General features: G+C 33.9%; 1 protein-coding gene and 1 long non-coding RNA gene across 4 annotated transcripts in view; both read left to right on the top strand.

Annotated features, from left to right (window-relative positions):
- LOC129573583 (uncharacterized) overlaps nt 1-12184 on the top strand; it is a 24327-nt gene that overhangs the window by 7499 nt on the left and 4644 nt on the right. The window lies entirely within an intron of this gene.
- Nucleotides 124-12176, top strand: LOC129573588 (uncharacterized). Of its 2 annotated transcripts, none has more exons than XR_008688609.1 (3): nt 124-6749; nt 6827-11375; nt 11481-12176. It is a non-coding gene; the product is annotated as an uncharacterized LOC129573588 (long non-coding RNA). The 2 variants fall into 2 exon arrangements; XR_008688608.1 differs by having other exon boundaries at nt 124-6919; nt 6997-11375.

The raw sequence follows: 12184 nt of genomic DNA, 5'->3' as shown, positions 1-12184 counted from the left end.
TGGCAAAAAACAGTGGGTAATTTGATGTTTTACACTATATGTTTTTTAATTTGCCTCCTTTGAATTCTGAGAGTATGTAATATGTTTGGAGTAAATAATTTGGAATGAACATGACAAACGAAGTTGAATTTTATCAACGCAGCATTTGTATTACTTGATGAATGGTCATGACATTTCAGGCAAATATTTGTATTGCTACTAACTCTATAATTAAGTGGAAAGAAGTCAACGCAAGTGCGCAAACTTTCTCTGTTGCAAACGTGTTTTCGTGATCAAGCTAAATTCGATCACAGTTTCTTTTTTATATATTTTTTCCCATGTGTACGTGGATATGTGTGTGTTTTGCTGCTATTTTGCATTGTAGCACAACAAGCATTGACGAATCATTTTACCTGGTGAAGTTATTAAGCGCCTTTGCAATGATTGAACATCGTAAAAATTCTTTGAACAACTCATCGTATTAGGAAATCGTTTTCCATTTATGGTACCCAGTTCACTACAGTTCACAGATGCAAGCAAATTCATACATTTTGTCAGAAAATATATTCAGATTTTCGTGAATAACGTTTTGCGCAGTGTAGGACAGATATATAATTCGAAGGCGGGATTTGAAACTTTCCAAAAAAAAAAACCGGAATTCCCGAATAACAAAAAAAACGGAGATGGTGAACAGGGGGCCTATGCCCATCGTGTTTCTTTTTCGTTGCAAATTTCAACAGGCCAGCTATCTACATTGCAATTTCAACAATATTCATCGCGTACGAAATTCCACCCAAAAGTGATCGTGATTCATAAAATTGGAGAATCGTTGATGAAACAATTCTAAAGTAGAAGCTTTTGTTTAAAACAACGAATTACATGAAGTTGTGTACCAACGTGCCACCCATTTAAAAATTCAGTTACTCCGTTACTGAACGCATAAAAAAGGGTAATACAAATATCGTAAAGCGGACGGAATAAAAACCACCACGACAGAAAAGTGTTGTCTCCAATTCCGCAATGACTTCTCTCGTTCTCTCTCTCTCTTTCTCTCTCGAACTGTGCACACTGCTTGAGCAATAGGCCAGTGGATGCGCTTCTAAATTATTTATACAAATTGCTTCTACGACGTTTCTACCCATTTTGTTCGCTCTCTTTTTTTTCCGTTACTACTACTGGTTTTCGGCCGCCGTTTGTTGTATCTACGTTGGTCGCACTCAATCACATTGACTTTTATTCAAATTTTGTCTCAAGTTGTGCTCTCCATTGCGCATTTATTGCTGGAGATGGTTGTTTATTGTTACCGAAACGGCTCATGGTCGAAAACTCAAGTGGCATTATCGGTCCGTTGTCTGACCATATACGAAAGTTTGTAAGCACGTCATGCTTAAACACGATATCTTCCTTTCACCAAATGTTTATCAAGTGAATGAAAAAGAAAAGAATGAAAACCAGCGCCGATACGACAGCAAACCCAAGCACTTCGTGGTTCATTCTCGTTTCCTTTAAACTTTCTTCAATAGTTTCATCTTTCATCCACTACACATCTTTGCCTCTTCATTAAGCCAAGAAAAACAATGCGCTCCACCCCGCACTGTTTCAGTCAAAAGTTTCCACACAGCGGTTGTATGCACGCACCTAATTGTGTGAGAGGTTAATTAAAGTAGATGATACCAGAGGAGATTTTGTTAAAAATTTTGAACAAATGAATCGAATCGCCTCGATTTTAACTCCCATTCAAATATTTGAATGACTCAAGTTTAAAGACATCAAATGGTTCTTTTTCTCCTGTCGAAAATTGAAAAATAATCAAATCTTTTCGTGATAACATTTTTAAATTGCTTAAAATGTTCTAACTTTTTCTGTACAAGAAATGCAGGAAATTTTTTTTATTGTTCCTTATTGACGACATCTAACGAAATGAAAACAATCAAATTCCAAGTGAGAATATTTACTCGTTAACAGCAGGTTTAAAAAAGTTTTTTGTTTCGATACTCCAATTTTCTTTAGAACAGCCTCTGATTTCCCATACATCAGATATGCGAAAATCGGTTCAAAATTTATCCGCTTCAATTTTGAGGGGTAATTTTCTGTCACATAATTTCCGGTGCAGATATTAGACATTTTTTGATGTCTTCGGAGTACTTTCTTCTTTCCTTTCATTTGCACAATTTTCAAAATATAAAACAGAATAGCAAAAACTGCAGATTACAGTGAAGAGAGATGAAAAGGTTTCTATTAATTTGTATCCGTAATTTAAAAGCACATTGTCATGCGAACAGTCATAAAACTCTCAAACTCCAACATCAAACGCGCCATTAACGAAGGGGAGCTGGAAAATTTTCCAAATATTTGTGTGGTTGTTTTTATTTTTTCAAATCTTGTGAATGCACAGCATAACTGTGTTTACAATCTATTACCATCGGGCCATCAGATTTGCAATATCAGTGTCGGTTGAAAAATAATCTGTAAATTGGATTTTCGAACAAGATACCTTGTTGAAACCATGGAAAACTAAATTAGTAAGGACTCAATATGTCAATTGAAACTCTGGAGATTGAAAACCTAAATCAACCGTTCTATTTGGAGATTGATAATTTTTCGATTTATTGCGCTTGAATCGATTGAAGGATGAATCGACCGATAAAAAAAAATCCATTTCTTTGTGTTGAATATGAGTCCATAAATCCAAATTAATTCAACTGGAAATGACGAAAAGGTCATCCAACCAATCGTTTGTTTTTCTTTGTGCCTCATTTAAATTTTTTCCTCATTCTAGATTCACTCTTTTCAAAAAGCAAAAAATAAAAAATATCTCAACAGAAAGCGTTTGGTTCCCCGGTTCGACCACACCAAATAAATTGAGGTTTAAAGCAAATTTTTTCAAAGATGATGTTGTAATTCATTGTTGTACTACGCTTCAATGGATCCAATGAAATTACAGAAATAAACGAACGTTCATTGCACAAGGTACTAAGCGCACATACAATACAAAGCAAAGCAAAGCAACCAACCAACCAACCAAGCAAACAAACCACAAATAACGAATAATTGAAATACATTGCAAGCTTTTAACAGTATATTAATATGATAGAAAATTCTATTTTAGCATTGGAGCGAGAAGATAGCGCACATCGAATGAAGTAAAAACAAAATAAAGAAGTACACACTAAAAATAACTTTACCAAAAGGGTCATTCTATTGTATAGGACAAAATCCAATTGTCTTTTTTTATACACATCATCGAGTATATCTCAACATCACAGAGCAAAAACAAAACCGACAAGTGAAATTAAATTCAAAAGACTGATTTTCCTACAAAAACAACCCTCTCCATTTTGCTGACAAAATAAGGTCGAGTAAAGTCAGTGTTCAATGTGCATTCTGTACTAGAGAAGTTCTATTGTGTAAGAAAATCTCTGACTCGAATATATTTCTACGCACGCTTTATTCCCAACCAGAGAATATCTGCACATGGATTTATTCAAATAAATTAAAAATATCAAATAAATTTATCGATATTTTTCATGCGTTACGATGTCTTAACGCATTTGCAGTATAAAAATGAAAGGTTTCAATTGGTATCCAATTGGATCCCAATGGTAAGTTTATCACTATTTCGTTTTTACACTGCAAATGCGTTAAAACATCGTAACGCATGAAAAATATCGATAAATTTATTTGATATTTTTAATTTATTTGAATAAATCTATGTGCAGATATTCTCTGTTTCCAACAGAAGAAAATTACCATTTTATAGTAATAAAGACAATAGTTTAATACTAATAAAATTATGGTATGCAAAAATCAATCAAAAATATTCCAAATACCCCCCACAAAAGACTCTTTCCACGCGTACATACGTTCCTCCGCATCAATGTGTAGACATTGTATTATAATACAGGAATCTTGTAACAAGATATTTCCATACGCCGCTTCTATAAGTTGAAATGAACATTAGCTGCAAATGACAGCTCACTTTATCGAAAACAACAATGTAGTGCCTTTTATCTCGTTAATTGTGCATCAATTTTTTTTCTGCATCCATGTGTCTTCAACTTTTGCTCAATTTAAAGTAGATCAGAAAAATTAAATTTCTGCTTATTGCACATAATAAATATTTAATTACTTCTGTCTACCTATCTAAATGAAATAATAGCGAAGCGAATAATTAGTTTTGTTCCCAAATTTCATTCTGTCATTTATGCACCATTCCAAATTCGTTTAGTGTTTTTGCCGGCATGTGTGCACATATATACATATACGCCGGTTGGCAATTTACTCATATAATGTACGTGTAAATATCTTTGTTTGGTCGAAAGGCATCAACGATCAGACCAATGTGAAAAAGAACTTTCAACTAATTCTATTTACTATGTTGAAAGCTTGGAAGCAAAGAGAATTAAAAGAACCGCAGTGTCAAACGCAAATGCAAGCATTACTTCTCAGAAGAGCAATGCATAGCTCTGTAGAGAAAAATGACACAATATTAAGCAATTCAATTTGATCTATTGTCAAAGATGATGTATGTTCGTCCACCTGTCGAATATTCTCCGGTTATGTTGACAGATTTATTTTGGGTCCCATACACGTTGAACAGCAAAAGTGCGTAGACTAACTTCATTCACATCAACATAAAAAAAATATATAAATACACTTCATTCCAAAATTTGGTGGACTGTTTTTTTTGCCTCTACAAAACTTCTAATCGATGGTCCTACGTCTTTCCCTCCATTCGTATAAGTTCGTGATTGTCAATTAGGAAATGAATTTAAACAAAAAAAAATGTTCTGTGACTGATGGGTTTGTGATGCTTGCTGGAAAAACGTGCGCCTTGTGATAAAATTATTAATATATTATCGGCAAACAACAACGAAAAAACAAAATTCAATGAATATTTGATGGCGATCATCAGTCAAATTGGATCGACAACGACGACGATGATAATGATAATTGAAAATTGAGTAGTGAAACTGACTGACGGTAAGAAACATAGTATAAAACGTAGAAGAAACAGAAATGAAACCATAATACATGTTTTCCGCCAAATTTCACTTCGCGTTAATGCGAGTCTACGTGAATCAGAAGCAATTCCATGGCAGGATACATTCACAAATGTAACACTCACACACACATACTCACAACAGTATCAATAAGAATTTCCATATGTTAACTTTGCTGTCATGCTCTTTTCAAGATCATTTTTCATTTTGTTTTTCTTATTTCCTTTATTGTTCGGTCATATGTCAAATGTATATTCGTACATAACAGTGTAATCAAATATTTAGCATCAAGAGCGGACACATTTTGCTTGTATTTCGCTCATGTAACAATTGACGAGTGTAAGAAAAATTCGGTGGATTCTGTACAATTAGGATTTTGCACGTGCATATTGTCATCACGAAACAATGATATGAAACTAGTAATCGTATTATGTTCGGCGGCAAATCAGGTGGAGATATTTAATGGCATTGCTATTGGCAATATATCTAGTTAGTTTTTGAAAATGACAATATATTGTATATAGACAACATATTCGAGGACACAGCTAAAATCACTTAGATGATGTTTGATACTAAATACATTGCCAGATATTGTATTGAATCTCAACTTGAACACTAACATTTTAATTAGTTTTCTGTAATATTCATACCGACCGATAAATAAGTACTGTGTCAGACTTTGACGCCTTTTCTGTTAAGCAAGAATGGAAAAACACAATAAATGGGGACAAAATCGTGTTCCGAAAATTCCCATGGTGAATTAATTTTGGCATCTGAAATACCTACTTTATTCTATCGCCGGTAAAACGGATTCTCTTGGTGCAACAGTGAGTTGAGTTCTTGGTGGTAATTCCGTGTAATTTCACTTCCTCAGAGAAATAATTGCAAAAATTAAGCGAAACAAAGTCACAGAACAAATGTTTTGTGTGTTTAATGCTTATTGCATGTGTTACCATTTGAAGATGATGATGGGAATATGTTTGCAGGAGATGTAGCAACAACCGTAACGAAACTATTACAAATAATAGAAAAAGAAAAACCGACAAACATTATACCCAAATAAATCAATTTCCCAAGTGGGAACAAACCGTCACATTCTTATCAGTTTATTATGTTTCTTCGGTATGCCTTAAAGTCTATTAAACTGATGACGAAATCATGAATATAGAATGACATTCTATTGTGTCACACACGCTGTTTGTCGTCGTTCCCTTCAGGAGCACACCCCAGCAATTATATACAAGTATGTACATATACACGCATCCAATTCGAACACTTTATTAGTGAAACATTGAACTTAACGGAAAAAACATATAAAATTGCATGAAAAAATAAGCAGAAAAATGTGAGTTTTGTGGCTTTTTGCACCTCATCCAAACTTATTCATATCAATTCTACAAACGTCCAACACAAGAATTAGTTGGATATCGGAAATCATTGTAGCCTTTATCTCTTTATTTAATACACAAAAACTGGTTGAAATATATCATTGGATCAGAATCGAAGTTTTTTGTAATGCAATGAGCAATTTTAATTCGTTCCAGCATGGATGAATTCATAAATTTGACGTGAAATCGTCTACTTTGATTGCTCAATGCTCAGTCGGAGTGGATGACTCGCACTAGTATGGTTAAATTTTGTTTAAATAAACGTGTCTGGTGAAGGAAAATGGGAAGGGTGTGTACTGTGCAACATTTATATGTTTGGGCTATATAACGCAATACGAATGTGCTAAAGAGAATCTTTGCCTGCAAAAGAGAAAAAAAAGTAATGTAAACTGTTGGAAAATATTTCATTCGCTACGTCATTATTTATTCATTAACACCATTTCGGTATCTTTTTAGTTCGTGCCGCATGGTGTTTGCAAGCAACATGCATTTTTATTTGCACATATGCGCCGTATAACAAACATAATCGTCAGTTCATCGATTTCATTGGTAATATTGCTATCGGATAAGAACATTTTTGGGCATTTTTATTTGAATTCGAACTCACATCAAACGCATTTATTTAGATTTTCAAATGTTTCCACAACTGCTCCTTTCTATTTGTGGGTTCTCGCACACTGCCATCTTCGTCTTCGTCGTCGGCATCATCAACACTTCGAAAAGGCCAAAACACTCCAACATAACGTTGAACGTGGCGAGAAAAACCAGCGAACTTGGAATCAGTAACCCTCCTTTTTCTCTTTACCCTGCATATAAAAACACTACATAGATTGAATAGTCTGTGTGGAAAACGGTCTTGGAAACATGGAGTTACAAAAAGAAATAAAAATAAAACTCAAGATATAATACCAAAAATATTGAATGCATGCACAAGCACATGAACATGTTCATCCAGTATTATACTGTGTGTAGTCTTGTGGCCGAAATGTGAACGGAATATGTAAAATCTTTTTCTGAAAAGATGCCATAAATGTTTCGTACTTGTACGTGGATATCGTTCGTTTTTTAGGCATTGATAATCGGAAATCGTCAATATACGTACTGAAAATGATACCAGAGAGTACCTATGACTTTGGATACACTCGCATTTTTTTTGGGAAAAATCAAAATAAAGAAATCCCTTAAAAATGAACACCACATCGGAGCAAACAAAACCCATAAACATACAGTCTAACACCCTCAATCATGCCGCAAATGGTTCGAAAGAATCATTCTGAGAGCTCATACCGCAGCAACAATATTTTTAAATGCGAACATATTTTCACGAAAGTTTTCTATGTAGGTATATTTTGCAGTATATCACAAAATATACCTACATTGTTTCATTCGTGTAATTGTATTGAATTGTTTTGATACCGATGCAAAATGTGTTTTTTCCCTCTATGGCTTCGTCGTTCCATTAACCCAGATCACAACTGTTACATAATAATTTTCATCGCTAAAAATCTGAATATCATGTTTAATATCTCCAAACAATAAAGAATCGGTATAAATATGTTACATTTCACATGGTGTTTATATGTATATAAGGTGTCAATTATTTGCATATTGACAAAAAGTTTCAACTTCGGTACATTTTTTAGGAGTTTTTCGAACAAAAAAACCCTTAAAACAGTCTTTATGAAGATACCGAACAAAAGAAATAATAAATTAAAATAACATTAGGACGAAATGATTTTTTAAAAGTGCATACGAAAAAAATCTAAATAAATGCTTGCCTCTTATCATTCGATCAATGTCAAATATTTTCCAACTGACACTGGATTAATTTCTATTGGGACAAAGGACAAGTGTTTCCGTTCATTGTTCAAGATATTCGATGGGTTTTTTTCGAGTTAATTTTTAGTCACAGCGACCTTTCACTGCATGTTGGATTTATTGCCATCGTTTTTCATCGCAGCGAAAGCGTAAAAAATGTCTGAACAAATTATCACCAGCAACGACAGCAACAGCCTCAGCAGCTGGAAAAAGCGAGTGCAAACAAAAAATGTTTTGCATATTAGATTAAAAAAATGGGAAAGTGGGGCGCATGGCACAGAAATGAATGTGATGATTGTCACCGTTGTTGCGTTCATGCATTCGAAGGGAACACTAAATTTCATCAGATAATTCATTGTCGCTTGTATCATCAAGTTGTATCGAAAAAAATGTATTTATGGTATTCATACCACTGAGACAGAAACGCGTGCATGTGTTCTGATGTCCAACTATTAAGGATCGTTTTAGGACACGTTCACAATTCAACAACATTGCATTCAGAAGTACGATAAAATGACAAAATATTCACAGGTTTTATACGATAATTATAATTGAAAATATACAAAATCGGTTGGTTTTGACGACAATTAAAATCGATGACGACAATGAGATAACCTGTTGTTTTACGGACTAGCATTACTTTCAATTTACATGGGTTCAAACTGTCTTTTTTTTCATTTGAATTTTAAATATTTCTAGAAAGCACTACATAATTATGAAGCGAAAATTATATACATAGTTAGTGCGACGGGAATTAAATGTTGTCAACGAAGAATTTGAAGTATCATTTTGGTACACGAAAAAAAAAACTCTTGAACTTTGTCGTGAGTTGTATTTAACTGGACGTGACATGACTGCCTATTAAAAATTTGCTTGTTTTTTTTTTCAAAATTATTCCTGTTCTGATGAGTGCGGTATTTCAAGTTAAGTTGGTCCTCGTTTTAGATAAACCTGAAACAATGGTAAATACAATTTCTCGTAGCTTTTTTTACGAAAAAAAAAATCGGTTGTTCCAAAAACGAACCGGCTGAAAATTTACTACACATACGTTGTTGGACACAACAGTTTTTCCATTTTGTTCATCACAATAGATTTTATTGCATGGTATGGAACCCTACAAGTTGTCATACGCTTTGCTGTGATGTAGTATAGAGAAATTCCACGGAGCAGGGGGCGGAATGTGGATGAAAAAAAGGTGTCAAATTATATGCACGAGATCTTCTTGCTCGGTTCCCCATTCTTTTTTGCATAAATAATCTCTTCAGGTGCATTCAAAATGATGCCACAGTGAGGTACGCTGCAAAAACCGTTGATAACAAAAAGAACATGTTATGCCACACATATTTTATAGCAGAATATCGGGTTGATTTTTAGTAGATTTTTATTGTTATTGGCGCATAATACGAGGCAAAGTGTGCGTTTAGAGAATAAATAAGTAGAAAATCCATGGTTCGTACGCAAGCATGCTTTATTATTATTAGAAGTAGTTATTCGCAATTGTATTTGTGCAGGCGACGACAATGATATTGAACATACCGTTCATATGTTGGAATAATATTTGCTGCTGTACATTTTGGTTCTTTCGTGTGCTTTTTTTGTTTGTTTTATTTTGTTCGTATGGATGAAAAATTTGTGTAGCGGGGAAACTGTTTACAAAGTATCGACGTGTGATCTGAATGACAAAATGTTCAGGGATTACGCTTAAAGTGATTGTACAGTATTTGATGTGAGTTGAATGTGTTTAGAGGAGAAAAAAAAACAGATTCACAGTGAATTTTGATCATGTCACCATATCTACAGCTCCCCAAGTTCCAAGTATACTTTTCCTGTAGTTTGGGAGCGACAAACAACAGCGTGTAGCTTGTGTTCATTTTATTGCTCATTGACACAAAACAACCATAAAATCAGTGAAGTTATTATTTTATTAGGTTTTTTTCCTATACTCAACCACATATATGCATCAAGATTGAAAAGAGAGAAAAAAATGGAAATTTTTTGGATATTTTATCATTGCATTGTACACGATTATTCTATACCAACCCCATTATAATTTACAAGAACGTTTTTGGTTCAAATCCTTTGTGACATTTAGCGATAATATGATGGAACATGTGTTTGAAATTATTGTATAGGCTGTTGAGACCCATCAACGAACACACTTGTGGAAGGCTTTGGGAAAAAATATTCTCGCCAAAAAAGAGCATGTATTTATAATTTAAATGAGGACCGAGAGGCTTCCAGATCATATTCCAAGCAACAATTGTAGTTTATCTCTGTTTGGTTTAGATCCAGCCTCTTGTCGTGAAGAATGTTTGTTTTTTGTATAAATGTGCATCTTTTAAAGCCCCCCATGTTTACGTGGCTGGCTGTTATGATCTTTGAAGCTTTGTCTGTTGTATCAAAAATGGAATAAATAGAGCATTAAAAAACCCTTCATAATACTGTGAACATAAGAACAAAACAAAGATATAAAAAAAATTCGTATCCATACTCAACCTTGCAAACGACATAGAATAAACATAGCTACGACATAAAACACGAAAAAAATGTGAGAATTTTTTTCAAATCGGGAAATGTAAACGGTAGTGAGTTTGAGTGTAAATTGTGGCTTGCGAAAATGGTACCTTTGATTGTGTGTTATAACACACACACACATACACACTGCATTTTTCACCCACCCCTCAAGACTTCGCATGTTGCATGAGCTTGATTCTATCGTTTAATGTTAAATGTCAACTCGGTTATTTATTTATACAGCTAACATCTTCTGTCGCTTGTCGCGCTCACATAATTTTTCATCTTCAAGTGGGGTTCACAAAGCGAAAGAGCTCTGGCTTACAAAACGAAGATTCAGACATTCAAATAAAAACTCATTATACTTATTTCATTTTTATTTATATTTTTGTATTTGTCACGTTCAAACGATTTGGTTTTCGTACGTCAAACGTCACCGGTGAGAAAATATATGGGCGCTTCTTTACATGGCATCCCTTTTGTGAAAGGACGGAATTTGTTGCTGATGTTGTTGCCCAACAATTCTTCAAGAAAAACTCCATATTGTCTGGGATCAAAAGCTTACTACACTACCATATGCGGTTTCATTTCTGCGAAATAAACATTTGTCTTAACATCAATGTTCTTTCATCAAAGCATCCACTATATTCCGCTTGAAACACCCGCTGAATGTGTAATAAGAGCTTGTTATTATTCCAATTCAATTAATTTTATTTCTTCCTTCTTTTGAGGTTCTAATTGTTTTTATTTCTCCCTAATTTTCTTCAACTAACACTAGACGAATGTGTACCATCGATGAAAGGCTATACTTGAAATGTTACAGAAGTGATTTCAACATACCAAATGACACATATGTTAGCAAGAACAGAAAAAGTTGAAAAGAAATGTTGCAATAGCGCATTCATTTTGACGTCACGAACAATACGAACACATTTCTTGTTTGGTTCCGAAATAAAAACTGAAAGTATGTTTAATATCAAAAATCCAGCTGTGGATATATAAAAGTCAATGAAATATTCATAATGTGCAACTATTTGCTGTGGATGAACTGGGAGCGCCCGAATTGCACTGTTTCAATTGAAAAAATCATGTGAAGCACAAACGTTCGAATATGCGATGATAAAATTTTCAGGCTACATTCGCACATAAATGAAAGTTTGGTGAACTGGTATAAAGACTAGAAATAAGCAAATTGATGTCGAACAAATTTCACTTCTGTGAAATAATATGTTTCTGTATTCTGGTTGGCGTTTCATTATTCATAAATATAAAATAAAAAGAATTACATTGGTAATCCCGAACTTTTCCGTACCGTTGGCCTGCGTTGTCCGTAGGTACTTTTGGTTATTTTTTGTGAATTTTCTTGAAATAAAGGCAGTGAAAATATAATAATGAAAATAAAGTGAAAAATCGGTCACTTCGACAATTTTGTATGAGAGGTACCCGTAAACCGATTCTCATTGGCTTTAAACTTTCTGAGGT

This window comes from Sitodiplosis mosellana, unplaced genomic scaffold (genome assembly GCF_009176505.1).
Source record: "Sitodiplosis mosellana isolate CC-2019 unplaced genomic scaffold, AAFC_SMos_1.0 Smas_scaffold_6102, whole genome shotgun sequence".
In the NCBI taxonomy this organism is placed as follows: Eukaryota; Metazoa; Arthropoda; class Insecta; order Diptera; family Cecidomyiidae; genus Sitodiplosis; species Sitodiplosis mosellana.
This window is presented reverse-complemented; position numbering and strand designations above follow the sequence as displayed.